The 16,365-nt window shown below is 42.0% G+C and overlaps 1 non-coding gene across 1 annotated transcript; it reads right to left on the bottom strand.

Annotated features, from left to right (window-relative positions):
* Positions 1-10,408: 10,408 nt before the first annotated feature.
* LOC127133412 (small nucleolar RNA R71) lies at positions 10,409-10,515 on the bottom strand. The gene has a single exon (XR_007807389.1). It is a non-coding gene; the product is annotated as a small nucleolar RNA R71 (small nucleolar RNA).
* Positions 10,516-16,365: the final 5,850 nt, after the last annotated feature.

The raw sequence follows: 16,365 nt of genomic DNA, 5'->3' as shown, positions 1-16,365 counted from the left end.
TGGTAGATGGGATTGTCGAAATCATACTGAGCCATAACAGATTTGTTCATAGTGGATGCCATAAGATCATTTCTGCATGTTTAATGCTTTATTTCAGAAAAGAGTTCAAAAAAAGTCACAAAAACAAAAATATTGCCATTTTTATTTTTTTTTTGAAAAATGAAAAAACAGAAATAGAAAGACAGGGATCACAAAATTGTTTGCAAAACGTCCTTTATTAATGATAAACAATGAAAACATGTGGCCCTACAATGAACCACTACGTCTTGGGCAGAACGTAGGGTTTCGTGCAGAATGAGAAAACAAAAGAAAATTACTCTGTCTGAAGAGTAACTTGGACTATATCCTCGGCAGTCCAGTTGTTGATCACCTCCCCTGGTGCACTCGGGCGGACCCAGCAGTCGAGATCACAATCGCTGTCGACATCTTCACCCTCAGTAGCAAAGACATCACCATGATTCATCAGCCCAGTGCTGGTAAAAGTACTCGGACCTGCTGCCCCCTGCTCTGCTCGGAGAGGCTCATAACCGATGCCAAACTTATCTTCTTTGACAGGCAAGTCCACCATCTTGCCCCAGCCCTCAGCTCTACCAGAGTTAACCACCTCCTTGGCTTGCTTGTAAGAAGTGATTGAAGCACCTGGCTTCCTCTGCTCAGCATAGGCCACCTTCTCAAGAGCCACGGTCTCGAACGCCTGGCACAGAGTTTCGTGGATCTCGCCATCCACCTCGACATATTTAAATGAGGACAAATGACTCACCAGGATGTCCTCTTCGCCACACACGGTCACAATCTGACCGTTCCAGACGTATTTGAGCTTCTGGTGGAGAGTCGATGAGACTGCTCCTGCTGCATGGATCCATGGACGTCCCAGAAGGCAACTGTAAGCAGGCTGGATGTCCATGACATAGAAGACAATGTCAAACTCCTCCGGACCTATCCTTATAGGCAGAGTGATTTCACCAAAGACAGAACGCTTGGATCCATCAAATGCACGAACAACTAGGTCACTCGGCGTCAGCACAACCCCTTCAACCGGTATCTTCTTCAGGATTTGCTTCGGCCGCACGTTCAACGAAGATCCGGTGTCCACCAAGACATGAGATAGTACAGCCCCCTTGCATTCCATGGTGATGTGCAAGGCTTTGTTGTGATTCCGCCCTTCAGGCGTTAAATCAAGATCTGTGAACCCCACGCCGTGTCGGGTAGTCACATTAGCAATTACACCTTCAAGTTGATTGACCGAAATCTCCTGAGGTACATACGCCATATTTAACATCTTCAGCAAGGCGTCTCTATGTGCCTCAGAGCACAACAGCAGGGAAAGGATAGAGATTTTGGAGGGAGTTTGATTGAGCTGATCTACAATCTTGTAGTCACTCTTCTTTATTATCCTCATGAATTCCTCCACGTCCTTTTCAAACGAGCCCCCAGGCACATTCGTTTGAGCAGGAACTTCATCAACAATGGCCTGTTTGCCCTTAGCTTTAACAGATGCCTCAGCATTGGCATCCCTCAACTGTTGAGGCGCAAACAGCCGTCCGCTGCGAGTAAAGCCTCCTGGTCCACCCACGTTGTCCACAGCAGGACTCACAACGACCGGAGCTTTACTAGCAGGTGCATAAATTGTCACGGGCGCTTGATTTGAAGGCTTGACCCCGTTCTCAGCCCTCCGGTTGCTTCGGTAGGCATTATCATACCTCCAAGGCACAGCATTATTATTCTCGGCTCTTCTGACCGGAGCGACGATTGTTGTAGGAGTGTTGGCAGCAACTGGTGCGGAAATGGTAACTGGAGTACCACTTGTTGTAGGCGCCCGTCCTTCAGCTGGCTTGAAAAAGATAGTGACGGTAAACACTGCCCCATGATCTCTATTGTCAGCCCTACCAAACTGAACATGGCCTTGATCCATCAAACCCTGGATACCAGCCCGCAGTAGATCACAACCGTTCTCAGCCTCTGCACAGCCCACACAGTCTTCATCACAGCCCGGATGGACATCACCACCCAGCAGACGACCTTTAACAACCAACAGAGAAGTCTGAATCTCATCCACGCTGATCACCAGATCTTCGGATTCGACCCCTTCGATACAGTTTACCCTATGAGCACCATGCGCAGGCATAGGGTTGTTCACAACATTCGGCACAGGGGAGAAATTGATCGCCTTAGAATCGATCAGATCTTGGACTTTATGCTGAAAAGCCCGACATTTCTCTATATGATGTCCTGGTGCCCCTGAATGGAAATCGCACCGGACATTTGCATCGTACCCCGGTGGCAAGACGGTTGGTGGAGCCATCGTTCTCAATTCTACGAAACCCAATTTGAGCAATTCAGGCAATAGCTCAGCATAAGTCATAGGCAATGGGTCAAATCGTCTGTCAGGCTGCAGCCTCTGCCTCGGCTGATAAGGACGTTGCTGCTGTTGTTGTTGTTGTCTTGGTTGTTGAGGAGGTTGACGTTGTTGCGGTGCAGGAATGGTCACTGCAGCAACCTGCCTGTATTGATGCTGATTTCTGTTCTGACCTCGGCGGTGCTGAACAGCATTAGTTTCCCCTTCTCTACGGCGAGGTGCCCCAGAGAAAGGTTTCTTTGATGAAGAGGAACCCACATCGTTGATCTTCCCGGCCTTGATCAAACTCTCGGTTCTTTCACCGCAGATTACAACGTCAGAGAAGCTTCCAAATGGGCAACTCCCCATTCGGTCCATGAACACTCCCTGAAGTGTGCCAATAAACATATCCGTCAACTCCCTTTCCAGCATAAGGGGTTGAACTCTGGCAACAAGTTCACGCCACCTCTGGGCGTATTCCTTGAAACTCTCATTATTTTTCTGGCACAGACTCTGCAGCTGAGTCAGGCTCGGTGCCATATCCATATTGTGTTTATATTGTCGGAGAAAAGCTTCTCCCAGATCCCTCCAACACCGGATAGAATCTCGCTTGAGTTCCATGTACCAATCCAGAGATGCCCCAGACAGGCTATCTTGAAAGAAGTACATCCACATTTTCTCGTCATCTGTATATGCCGAGATCTTCCGATAGTAGGCCTGCACATGAGTGCGAGGGCAAGAAGTACCGTTGTACTTGTCAAAGGTAGGCGCTTTGAATTCGTGGGGAATCCTCAGACCTTCGACCAACCCCATGTTCGTGACATCGAACCCAAGAGAATTCTGGCATTCCATCGCCCTAATCTTCTCAGCCAGGGCATCGACCTTACGATCCCTATCCTCCATTCTAGCAACATCACCATCGTCCTCACCCATCACTGTGAACATGTCCTCTTGTCTATCAACAAAAGGAGCTGGATGACGTGCCGGAGCCCTGGTAGCTCTGGCATTAACCTCTGCAGCAAGAGGCTGACCATCAACCCTTATACCCCTGAGTTCTTCTCCAGTGGCGTAACCATAACCAGGAGCAGCAGCAACGTTGGCATTTTCGAAACCCGGTGGAGCAATAGGTGAACCATGGTTAGACGCCTGAATAACCGTTTCCTGTCTCTGAACCAAAGCACGGAGCTCCTCCTGACCCTGAGCAACCCCTTGCATCATTGTCAAAAATTGGGCCATGTTCGCCCTCATCTCTGCCAGCTCGGTCTGAACCTGATCCATACTTCTTCGCTGATTTAGTCTCGTAGAATACCGGTGCGGTCTCTGATCAGCTATCCTGCCTGACACAGGAACCAGAGTGAGAAGTCCGAACCAGAACACCTGTTATGCAACATGTTATGATTATGATGCTAATGCATATGATGCACATGATAATGATCATTTCTCAGGCCTTCAAAGAGTCTGATTCATCTTCGAAAAAACAACAATCTGCAGCAACGGCACAGTATACAAGAGCAATGAGTACCGAGTGAAACCAACAATTTCATCTGTAAATGAGCACTCGGATCTATCAGTGAACAGACTCTGGAATGCACCTGAGAAATGATATGCATGCAGAGATCATTTTTTTTTTCTTTTTTTTTTTCAATTTTTTTTTTTGATTTTTTTTTATTGATTGCGTTTCTTTTGAAAAATAAACATGCTATGATGCGCATGATGCAGACACGACTGGCAAGCTGTGCATATCTGGACACAGGATCAAAGCTTCGACTCGAACTCTGATCACAACCATCTGAAACCCCAAAGTCAACTGGTCAACTGTCATCTGAACCCAATCTGAGGAACCGAGTCACCAACGGAGCAACCTTAAATTCAGCCCAGGGGTCCGAAATAAACGGAACCCTCTGATCAATACCGGGGTCAAACCTCCGGCGTCCAGAAATAACGATCCATAAATCCGACTTATAAATATGACTCTGATCAACGGAACCAAAAGTCACCATCAAAGTCACCATCAGAACATGCATCTGTAAGAATCACCCTCCCCTCACAGGTAAATTCTAATCAGGTCATCCTAAGGCGGATAATAGTCTCGACAATCGGGCGGAGATACTCAATGGGTTTGCCCTTTCGGGTGTGCCATTGTAGCTCCCTTAAGATCGTCTAAACCAAAGATCCGGGAAATGATCGGTCACCGGAGTCAATAGCTCAAATGAAGTAACTCAACCAAAGTGGAATATTCCACAACGGAAAGCACTATCAGATGAACCTCGTCCGGCTTGCGGTATGTCACGTTACAACATCATGCTGATTTAGCAAATGAGGAACGTGAGACCCACACTAATCCTAGGTGTATACTCGGGCCTGGGTTTTAGCCCCACTCAGAACACCCACCCCAGACAGAAGAACCACCTTCACAGGAGACAGTTCAATGCCAGTATGATGCATGCAAACGTACATGCAAACAATAAATGCAAACAATAAATGCACATATATACAATGAATGCAATAAATAACAACACAAAGCAACCAAGGCCCTAACCTAGAGAGCGCCAGGAGAGACTCGCTTAGGGAAGATGGACCAGCACAGGTCAACCTCTTTCATCCCCAGCAGAGTCGCCAGCTGTCGCATTACGCGCAAAACCGGCGGGAAAACAGAACAACAGAGCCGCCACCGTGCGTTATTTATCCCAGAAGAGGGAAAGGAAACGCTCAGAGTAAACCTGGAAAAAGCATGGTCTCGCGACCAAAGAGAATGGGATCGGGAGTCGGTTATGCGGAGGGAAGGTATTAGCACCCCTACGCATCCGTCGTACTCGACGGGATCCACGCACAAAAGGAAGGAAAATGGTTGCTAAAACACTGCTCAAATAAACATCTACACAGGCTGAAGGAGACACAAGAGAACAAACAAGACTGACTCGGCAGGATATCGCATCCTGGGCCTACTTAGTCTATCAAGCATAGACATCAGAGTCAAAGTAGTTCGGACTGGGGAAACGACACATGCTCGCTAGGATGTCGCATCCTATGCATACGTATCTCCTTTGGACGAAGGAGAATCAGAGCATTCGTAGCTCGGCTAACACGCACACAAACAAACGCAGGCTAAGGCAAACGTGGAGCCTGAATGCCAATCACTGGGCTTACATCAGCATCCGAACCAAAACACACACAAGAAGGCTAACAGGGAGCCTGAATGCCAATCACTGGGCTTACATCAGCATCCGAACCAGACACACGCACACAGGAACCCGAATGCCACTCGATGGACTTACATCAGCTTCCAAGCACACAACGAGACACAGGATGTGGAATGCCAATCGCTGGGCTTACATCCATCTCCTAACACCAACACAAGAAGAAGAAGGGTCTCGATTGCAACTAGGGCAAGAGAAGGGGAAGGTCTCAATCGCAACGAGGGCGAGAGAAAAGAATTAGTGTTAGTTGTTAGTCAAACTCGACAAGACATCGTATCTCGTGCCTACGTATCTCACCTGAACATGAGAATCAGAGTTGCCGTAGTTCGGCTAAACTATTCCTGTTGGTTTGTGTTTTTTAAGTGGACATCGTCACTACGCAATCTACCGGATGCTCGACCTTTGGAGACTTACTCACCTGTAGTAGAAGGAGTTGACGTATCCTTAAGAGGGGATAATGTTTGTTTGTGTTTTAGGAAAGCTCAAGCAAGAAAGGAAGTCCTATACGAAGGAACCGTGCTACCTTAATTGTCATGCAAACGAGACTACGCGGAGTCTAGCAAACCTAGGGGATACAATCACACCACACAAACATATACAGCATGAAATAAACACACCAGCAAGGGGCTCAAACATCAGGGTTAGGCTTTAGTCGAGGGGTCATATCAACCTCAACAAACAAGCCTCTGTATCGGGGTCAGGTTAGCTCTTAACCTTGCCATTGAGGGGCTAAGGTGAAGCTGATGAAAGGTGATGAGGGGCGTGCCTCATTGCTTCTATCTCTGGTCAGAGAGAGCATCAGACAAGGGAGCGTGGGTCCAGAATGGGGGGACCCTTCTACGCTCAGGACATAGACTCGACTGTACAATGTACAAGATCTTGGGCTTGGATCTCAATGCTACAACCATGTAATGGGAGCAAGGAGAAGACTCACAGAATAGTGGGGGATAGATTGCTTATCCCTACCTTCCACCAATTGCCTCAAATGAGGACTTTTCCTGCTTGGGACAAATATAAACATACACAAGCATTGCCTCTTAAGGAGGACTTCAGACAGTTTGCCCGGCCCGATAACAGCCGGGTCTCCAGACTACATGAAGAAGAAGGTTCAATACCTCAATGCTAATTGCTTATAAGCAAAGCAATGCAAGTTCTTAAGAGAACTGAGCAACTAAGTGTACCTGTACAAAAGTCAAACAGAATCAGCATCCCATCCATAATCAGACAACAATATAATGATCAATCAGTAAAGTACAATCAAACAATAATGGGCACAGCACAAGGCTCAATGTGAACCAACATCCTACAAAACAGCCACATTAGTTTACAAGTCAAGTAAGATAACCCCAAATGTGAAACAATATCCTTAAGCCTTAACTTCTTAACCTGAAAAGCCAAAGACAAGTTCAAATGTAAGTGACAAGACCACTAGGACTAGCCTAGGGTCCAAAAGAAGGAAAAATCCTAAAACAGCAACCAATTCATGATCAAAGTCAAGCTATTTCAATTACAAAGGGATCCCAATTGGTCCCATATCCAAACTATACACCTATCTCATTTTATGCAACATGTAAGGCAAAGGAAGCAAATGTAAACCACATATGAGCAACCAGCAAGATCACATCCAAAAAAATATCAGAACAGCATGGAAAATTCCACAAAAATTATATCCTAAACAGAGGACATTCAACAAGCTACATGTCAATTTTCATACAATTTGGCCTAGTGGAACTATAGGAATTAATTCAACATGGCAAGGCATGCAAAAACACAATCAAATGAAGCTACAAAATGTATGCTAACTTCAATCACATGGTAAACAGTGGCATTAAATGGTAAATGGATGGGACCAAAGCCAATTGAAAGCTACACATGTCAGGAACTACTCTACCAAATTTCATGGTCATAGGGTAAGGTATGAGGATATGGCAACATATATACAAATGTGTCACAAACAAGGCCCTAAAAATACTAGGCAGCATGCAAAAATTCTAATTAATTAAGAAATGGATTATTAAAATCCACAAAAATTCATATTGAAAGTCAACATGTCAAAGGTATCTCATGCAAAAAATCAAGGCCATTGGCCACAGGGAAGCATGGAAAAATAATTGGGGAATATTGCATATCCTATTGTGTCACATTTTATCACACTCAAGTTCAATAAATCATAGCTAAAAAACCAGAGGTCCAAAAATTGTAAACTATATGCCAAAAATTCCAGAAGAGTGTCAAGAATCATCACCTAAAATTTCAAGTCATTTGGATTATGTATGGTGATTTTATAATTAAAATGGCAAAGCATATGAAATTTGTATATATTATAAAAACCTCTATACCAATTAATTTTCCTACCAAGCACAATTTTATTTTTTGATTCTATAAAAAAGTAGATGAAAAATGAAGACTAACAAAAAAGTCTTGAATTATTTGGATGATTATTGGTCATTTTATGATTTTTTGAAGATTTAAAATATTTATTGAATATTTATTTTGGATTTTTCAATGATTTAATTAATTAATTGGAGCTAAATGGCAAATGCGTAATAACGTAGTCTGAGGCCAAAACGGCACCGTCCCCATTAAATGAGGTGGCGCCATGCTATTCGCCGGTCCAAAGCGGGAAACACAGTTTTGAAATGAAACGCAGGAGGCATGGATCGAAACACGGATTTGGGCGAAGAATTTCCAGAACTCATGAAGCTTCAACGCTGTTCTTGAGTTCTTCATCTGCAGATTAGGTTTCGAGCGAATCTTAACGAAAATCAACAATCCATACGTCGTTGGAACCGGCATGAGCTCAGGATCGTGAATACGCAAGCGTTTTCATCCAGAAATTAATGTACAGTACAAATCGAACGAAAGAAAGAATTGCATCTAAACTTCAATTGAAGATAACTCGGCCAATTCTTAACGAAATTACAATCCACAACTTGCTACGCAATCTACAATCCACACTCTACAATAACCACTACACAATTTTAGCAATCAGAAGATTCGAATTTAACCTCTTGATGAATGCTACCGTCGGAATCTCGCGCGTTTTGGCTCAATGAATGAAAACAGATGTTGCTCAACGTTGTAGGAGGCTGGTGCAATGTTCAATTTAGCTCAACGAAGTCTGAACAGGTAGAAATTGCCGACTGTCATGTAAATCGCGTTTGCTTCAATGGTGAAGGTTCTTCAAGGATCTTCCACTTTCTTGCTTCAACAGTACACCAACTTCACCTGCATATGATGATCAACCATAGAAACCGCACAAAAACTGGTGAAATCTTGGTAAATTCTGAAAAAAATGGAAAATGCAAAGTGTGGAAAGTGAGAGAAAAATGAGAGAGTTCTTGAGATTTTTTGTTGAATTTGTGAATTGTGATTAACCAGTGCAATTCTGTTAGAGATTAGGTTTATATACCAAGCTCTTAAACTACTCCTTAATTATGATTAAGCAAAAGAAATGGTGATTAGTGAAAAGAGCTTATGGTGCATTTTTGCCTTTTTTTTGCCTTTTTAACCCCTTGAATGATTAGAAGCACCTTAGCAGCAATTTATCAATTGGAACAAGTTGCAAATACCATTTGGGAGCTGATAGAATTGGTCTCACTTTCAAATTCCTCATAGTTTCCATTTTCACTATGTGATGGCTTATGTGTCAATTTTTCCAATTCACTTCAAAAGCCAATTTCCAAACCACAAGGCCTAGGCATGTTGTGAATATTCCAACAAATTTCAAATGCCATTTATGAGGTGTTACAAAAATCCCCACTCAAAAATTCCAATTATTTCACAAGTTGGACGATTTTGCCCCTGGTTCATTTAACAGTCCAGTTGAAATTTGACCTTTTGCATTGACCACTTTTGAAGAAATCCAATTACGCACCATGAAAGTACATATTAAATGGAGTTTGTGCATATAAAGAACTTGCAATTTGGACAATCCATGTGGTAGTTACGGCCTCCTGATTACGGGTCTTTTCTGAAATTCACTGAGCCATATTTTGCAAACCACACATTGGATTTTTGAGTTCTTGGACTTTTTGGAAAGGTGAGAACAAGATCTTCAACTTTCATGTTGGACAAAATTCCATTTGAAGCTTGTATGATGAAGTTGTTTTGAGGAGAAAAAGTTTCCATTTTGGGCAGCTGAGATTACAGGTCATCTGCTATTTTTGGAAAATTTCTGTCTGGCCTCCAAATCTTCAACCTTGGTCTTTGGCATGTCAAATGAGACTTATATGGACATGAATGAGGCCTTTCAAACCATTTCCCACCTTCCAATCCATAAAATCAGGCACAGTTGACCACAGTTGACTTTCTAGGGTTTCTGGTTGACTGAACAATGACTGGTGACTTCTGAGCATCCAATCTTTGGCCAAACCACTTCAAAATGATCCTTGGACCATATGAGCTTGAAAAATCAACCCTAGGGCTTTGTCTCAATGAAAATGGCACTTGCTTGTTTGACTGACTGATTCTCCTGATCAGTTAGACCTGATTCATCAACTGAGCTTGCACTTGGGCAAATGGACAATGCAATGTTATGCAGTGGACATTGTTAATGCTATGACCTAATATGAAATGAATGTACAAAATGGTAGGGTGCAAATTTAAGGTGCTACAGCAGGCAATGCAACAGAACCAATTTTCTGGAAATCCTACCGAGGATCCAAACCTTCATTTATCCGTATTTGTCCAATACGCTGATACTATTAAAGCTAATGGTGTCACTTCAGAGGCAATTCGACTTCGTCTCTTTCCTTTCTCGTTAAGGGATAAAGCTAGAAGATGGCTTCAGTCTCTTCCTTTCAACTCAGTCACCACATGGAATGAGTTGAAGAAATTCTTTCTTGCCCGATATTTTCCTCCAAGCAAAACAGCTATGTTGAGAGCCCAGATAAATGGATTTAAACAGAAAGATAACGAGTCTCTTTTCGAAGCTTGGGAAAGATACAAAGACATGATGAGACTTTGCCCACACCATGGTTTAGAGGACTGGTTAGTAATTCATACCTTCTATAATGGTCTCTTGTACAACACAAGGTTAACAATAGACGCCACCGCAGGTGGTGCGCTTATGGATAAACCTTACGCTGACGCTTATCAACTTATCGAGAGCATGGCCCAAAACCATTATCAGTGGGGAAGCGACTGAACGATGGTAGAAAAACCTCAAACAAAAGGGGGCATGTACGAGATAAGTAGCCTTGATCATGTTAATGCAAAAGTGGATGCTCTTGCCCAGAAAATTGAAAGTTTGAATGTATCACCTCCAGCCACCGTGGTTGCCGTAACTCAAAATTGCGAAGTCTATGGAATTCAAGGTCACACTCCTACAAATTGTCAACTCCTAACAGGAATCCAAGCAGAGCAAGTGAACTATGCTCAAGGAAATCCCTACTCGCATACCTATAACTCAAACTGGAAGAACCATCCTAATTTTTCATATAAGAGTAATAATGCTTTATACGCACCAGGTCAAGCTCCCAGTCAAGCCCCAGCTATACCTCCTGGATATCAAAAGCCGACCCCATCTACACCTAACAATAACGTTCCTAGGAAATCCAACTTGGAAATCATGATGGAGAACTTCATAGCTTCTCAACAGCAAACCAATAAAGAGTTCTTAAACCAGAATGTACACACTAACGAACAGATTAAACAACTAGCAAGTAAAGTAGATGCCCTGGCTACCCATAACAAAATGCTGGAAACACAAATCTCGCAAGTAGCTCAACAACAAGCGCCTACTGCTGCCCCCAACTGGTACATTTCCTGGACAACCCCAACCTAACCCGAAAAGCCACGCTCATGCAATTATATTAAGAAGTGGAACAGAGGTAGAAGGACCGCCTGACCCAAGGATTGAAAACCAAAACTCTAAAAAGTCAACTGAGGATGAAGTAAACCTAAGGAAAAGGAAGAGTGTAATAAGGAAACCATAGAAAAGAAAGAACCTTATGTACCTCCGCCACCTTACAAACCACCTATCCCTTATCCTCAAAGGCAAATTAAAACCAAAGACGCGGGCCAATTTAAAAAATTTGTTGACCTACTGAAACAATTAAACGTCATCATTCCTTTTACAGAAGCTATTACACAGATGCCCTCATATGCTAAGTTCTTAAAAGAAATTCTTTCTAATAAAAGGAAACTTGAAGATAGCGAAACCGTTACACTCACTGCTGAGTGCAGCGCGATAATCCAAAATATGTCTCCTAAACTAAAAGATCCTGGTAGTTTCTCTATACCCTGTCACATAGGAAAATTTGTCATAGACAAAGCTTTGTGCGATTTAGGAGCCGGTATCAGTGTTATGCCCTTGTCCATATGCAAGAGACTTGAAATGAGAGAATTAAGACCAACTAAAATGTCTGTGCAATTAGCAGATTGTTCTGTTAGATATCCCGTAGGAATTCTTGAAAATGTTCCCGTGCGCATAGGTCAATTCTACATCCCAACCGATTTTATAATTATGGACTGAAGAGAAGATAAAGTTACCCCCATTATATTGGGAAGACCATTCTTAGCAACCGCCGATGCTATCGTAGACGTAAAACGAGGACGACTCACTTTCGAAGTAGGAGAAGAGAAAATTGAGTTCATTCTTTCCAAATTTTTGAAAGCACCTGCAATAGATGACACATGTTACTTCATGGATATCATCGACGAATGCATAAAAGAAACAGAATTAGAAAATGACGAATTGTCTGACTGTCGTGTAGAAGACAGACTTAACCAATGTTTAGCAATAACATCGGATCCTACGCAATGCCTCAAGAAACCAACCCTCGACCTGAAAACACTTCCCAAAAATCTGAGATATGAATTCCTAGACTTAGAAATTGAACGACCAGTGATAGTAAATGCAGACCTAGGAAAACTCGAAACTGAAAAACTCCTACATATCTTAAGAAAATATCCAACCGCACTAGGATACAACATCAACGATCTTAAAGGGATAAGTCCTTCTATTTGTATGCACCGCATCATGCTAGAAGAAGACTGTAAAACTTCTAGGGAACATCAGAGGAGACTAAACCCGATCCTGAGTGAGGTAGTAAAGAAGGAAGTAACGAAATTATTAGAGGCAGGTATCATATATCCTATATCCGATAGCAAATGGGTTAGCCCTGTACACGTAGTACCAAAGAAAGGGGGTATAACCGTGATCGAAAATGAAAAAGGAGAAACTATAACCAAACGAATCGAATCGGGTTGGAGAATGTGCATTGACTATAGGAAGCTAAACAAAGCAACCCGAAAAGATCATTTTCCTTTACCATTCATAGACCAGATGTTAGAACGATTAGCCAAGCATTCTCATTTCTGCTATCTGGACGGTTACTCAGGCTTCTTTCAAATACCAATTCATCCTGATGACCAAGAAAAGACAACGTTCACATGTCCTTTTGGTATCTTCGCTTATCGACGAATGTCGTTTGGCTTGTGCAATGCTCTTGCAACCTTCCAAAGGTGCATGATGGCAATATTCGCCGATTTTCTCGAAAACATCATGGAAGTCTTTATGGATGACTTTTCCGTATGCGGGCAAAGTTTCAAAGAATGTCTTGAAAACCTAGAAAGAGTTCTAGAACGATGTGTAAAAGTAAACCTAGTACTTAATTGGGAAAAATGTCACTTTATGGTGCAAGAAGGAATTGTTTTAGGACACATCATATCAAATAGAGGAATTGAAGTAGACAAAGCCAAAATAGAAGTAATCGAAAACCTTCAACCTCCGAAAACTGTGAGAGAAGTACTAGGCTTCCTAGGACATGCCGGTTTTTACCGACGATTCATTAAAGATTTCTCTAAAATAACTAAACCTTTAACCGGATTATTAATGAAAGACGTTGAATTCACCTTCGACAATAAATGTTTAGAAGCATTTCAAACACTTAAACAAGCATTGATCTCCGCACCTATAATGCAGACCCCGGATTGGAATGAACCATTCGAAATAATGTGTGACGCAAATGACTACGCCGTAGGCGCTGTTTTAGGACAACGAAAGGATAAAAAACTTCACGTCATATATTATGCGAGTAGAACTCTAGATGAAGCGCAAATGAATTACGCCACGACCGAGAAAGAACTTTTAGCAGTAGTATTTGCACTAGATAAATTTCGTTCTTACTTGGTCGGAGCTAAAATAATCGTTTACACTGATCACGCTGCCATTAAGTACCTCTTAACAAAAAAGGACGCTAAACCTAGACTCCTAAGGTGGATCTTGTTGTTACAAGAATTTGATTTGGAAATCAAAGATAAAAAAGGAACTGAAAACGTAGTAGCAGATCACCTTTCTAGACTTGAAAACCTGGAACTGGAAAGAACATCGATCAATGATGATTTCTCGTACGATAAACTTATAGCTAATTTGGAAGAAAATAGAGCTGATGAACAGGTAGAGACCACCTTGGCCATATGCGTTACACCATGGTACGCTGATTTTGTCAATTACTTAGTCGCCGGAGTAGTTCCACTTGATTTATCCTACCAACAAAAGAAACGATTCTTCCATGACATAAAACATTATTATTGGGACGACCCTTTACTTTTCAAAAGAGGCCCCGATGGTATTTTCCATCGCTGTATACCTGAAGAAGTGATAGAAAGTATAATCCAACATTGTCATTCCGTTCCTTATGGTGGACACGCAAGCACATCCAAGACTTGCTCTAAAATCCTACAAGCCGGTCTGTATTGGCCAAACATATGGAAGGATGTGCATGCCGCTGTCAAGAAATACGATAGGTGTCAACGCACAGGAAACATATCTAGAAGTGACGAGATGCCACAAAAAGGCATTTTGGAAGTAGAAATTTTCGACGTGTGGGGAATAGATTTCATGGGACCTTTTCCACCTTCTTTCGGTAACAAGTACATACTCGTAGCGGTTGACTACGTATCAAAATGGATTGAAGCCATAACTTCTCCAACAAACGATACATGAGTAGTAATTAAACTCTTTAAGAATATAATCTTTCCAAGATTTGGTGTCCCAAGAATAGTAGTCAGTGACGGTGGATCGCATTTCATATCTAAGATACTCGAAAAATTATTGTTTAAGTATGGTGTAAAACATCGAGTAGCGACACCTTACCATCCTCAAACCAGTGGACAAGTGGAAGTGTCTAACAGAGAAGTTAAATAGATATTGGAAAAAACAGTCGCCACCTCGAGGAAAGACTGGTCATCAAAATTACCCGAAGCTTTATGGGCATATCGAACCGCTTACAAAACTCCCATAGGAACAACCCCATTTAGGCTTATTTATGGTAAATCTTGCCACCTCCCAGTGGAGTTAGAACATAAGGCCTATTGGGCTATTAAAAATTTAAATTTAAACTATAAGGTCGCCGGTGAAAAGTGAATCCTTGATATAAACGAATTAGAGGAACTTAGACAAGACGCATACGAAAATGCCAGAATCTACAAGGAAAGAACGAAAAAATGGCATGATAAACGTATATCGCGAAAAACTTTCAAACAAGGCGATGTAGTCCTCTTGTTTAACTCTAGACTTAAGTTATTCCAAGGAAAACTACGCTCTAGATGGTCAGGCCCTTTCCAACTCACTAATGTCTTTCCTAGTGGGGCTGTGGAAATTAAGGGAAAATATATTGAAGCATTTATCGTAAACGGGCAGCGTCTGAAACATTATCACTATGATGAAAACAATGAAGACTCGCAAGTCCTGCACTTAGACGTATTGTCTCCTAAATTTATAGATTAACATTTAATAGTTTTATGTCGAGCTTGCGACATTAAACAAAGCGCTTCGTGGGAGACAACCCACAAATTTTTACTATTTTTTCTTTGATTATTCTTTTGATTTTATTCAGTATTCATTCTTCATTTAATTTATTTTTCTTCTTTTCTTCTTTCAGCATCTGGCCAAATCCTGACTAAATTCTTGATTTTCTTTTCTTTAGTTAACACTAACCTGATGGGACATATTGATCGTATGGGTATCAAATTCCGAGGGAGAGCTCAGAGACAAAAATTTGAAGAACTAGCGGAGAGAGAGATGCACCCAAGTTTTTATGCTGATGATTGGGCAATGACTGTCCTTGGACTAAGAGAGAGTGTCCTATATCTGCTGAGTCAAATAGGGTGGGAAACCACTTCTATTCGAAGACAATTTGTTACTTACCGGAGGCTAACTCTAGAATTCCTTAGCTCCCTGATCTATTTACCAAACCATGGAAAAGGAATAAACCGAGGTTTCATTCAATTCAGGATGTTCAATATGGAGTATCAGTTTAACATTCAAGAGTTTACCAACCTTTTAGGGTTCCCCACTTCTTTTGATACATTCACCATGAGCCAAGAAGACCTTTTTGAATATAGAGAACTTGAGCATTTTTGGGGAAGTTTGACGGGAAATGACGACCCTGAGGAACATGAGTTTCTCTCTAGAAACATACATAACCCGACTTTTCGTTATTTCCACAAGATCCTAGCACACACTCTTTTTGGAAAGAGATCAAACATTACCACAGTATCACGTGATGAACTCTTCATAATATTCTGTGCTTCCCAGAACCGTCCAGTGAATGGTGCCACTTATATGTTGGCGAGTTTTGACCTCCTTATTCAAGATGACCGTGCACCGATTCAAATAGGAGGATTGATAACTATGATTGCTAATGCTATTGGATTGCGCCAACCCATGCTTGCTTTGAACCCTTTTTGTGGCATTGAGTCTATGAATATACTTTTCCTTTTTAACACTTTGTTTATCGGAAATCTTGGACCTGAAGAGTTTGAATTAGTAATTAATAACCAAGCTGTTTACCTATTCACCATGCCTAGTCCGATGACTAGTGT

This window comes from Lathyrus oleraceus, chromosome 3 (assembly GCF_024323335.1).
Source record: "Lathyrus oleraceus cultivar Zhongwan6 chromosome 3, CAAS_Psat_ZW6_1.0, whole genome shotgun sequence".
In the NCBI taxonomy this organism is placed as follows: Eukaryota; Viridiplantae; Streptophyta; class Magnoliopsida; order Fabales; family Fabaceae; genus Lathyrus; species Lathyrus oleraceus.
Note: the sequence above shows the minus strand (reverse complement) of the source record. Positions and strands in the feature narration are given on the sequence as shown.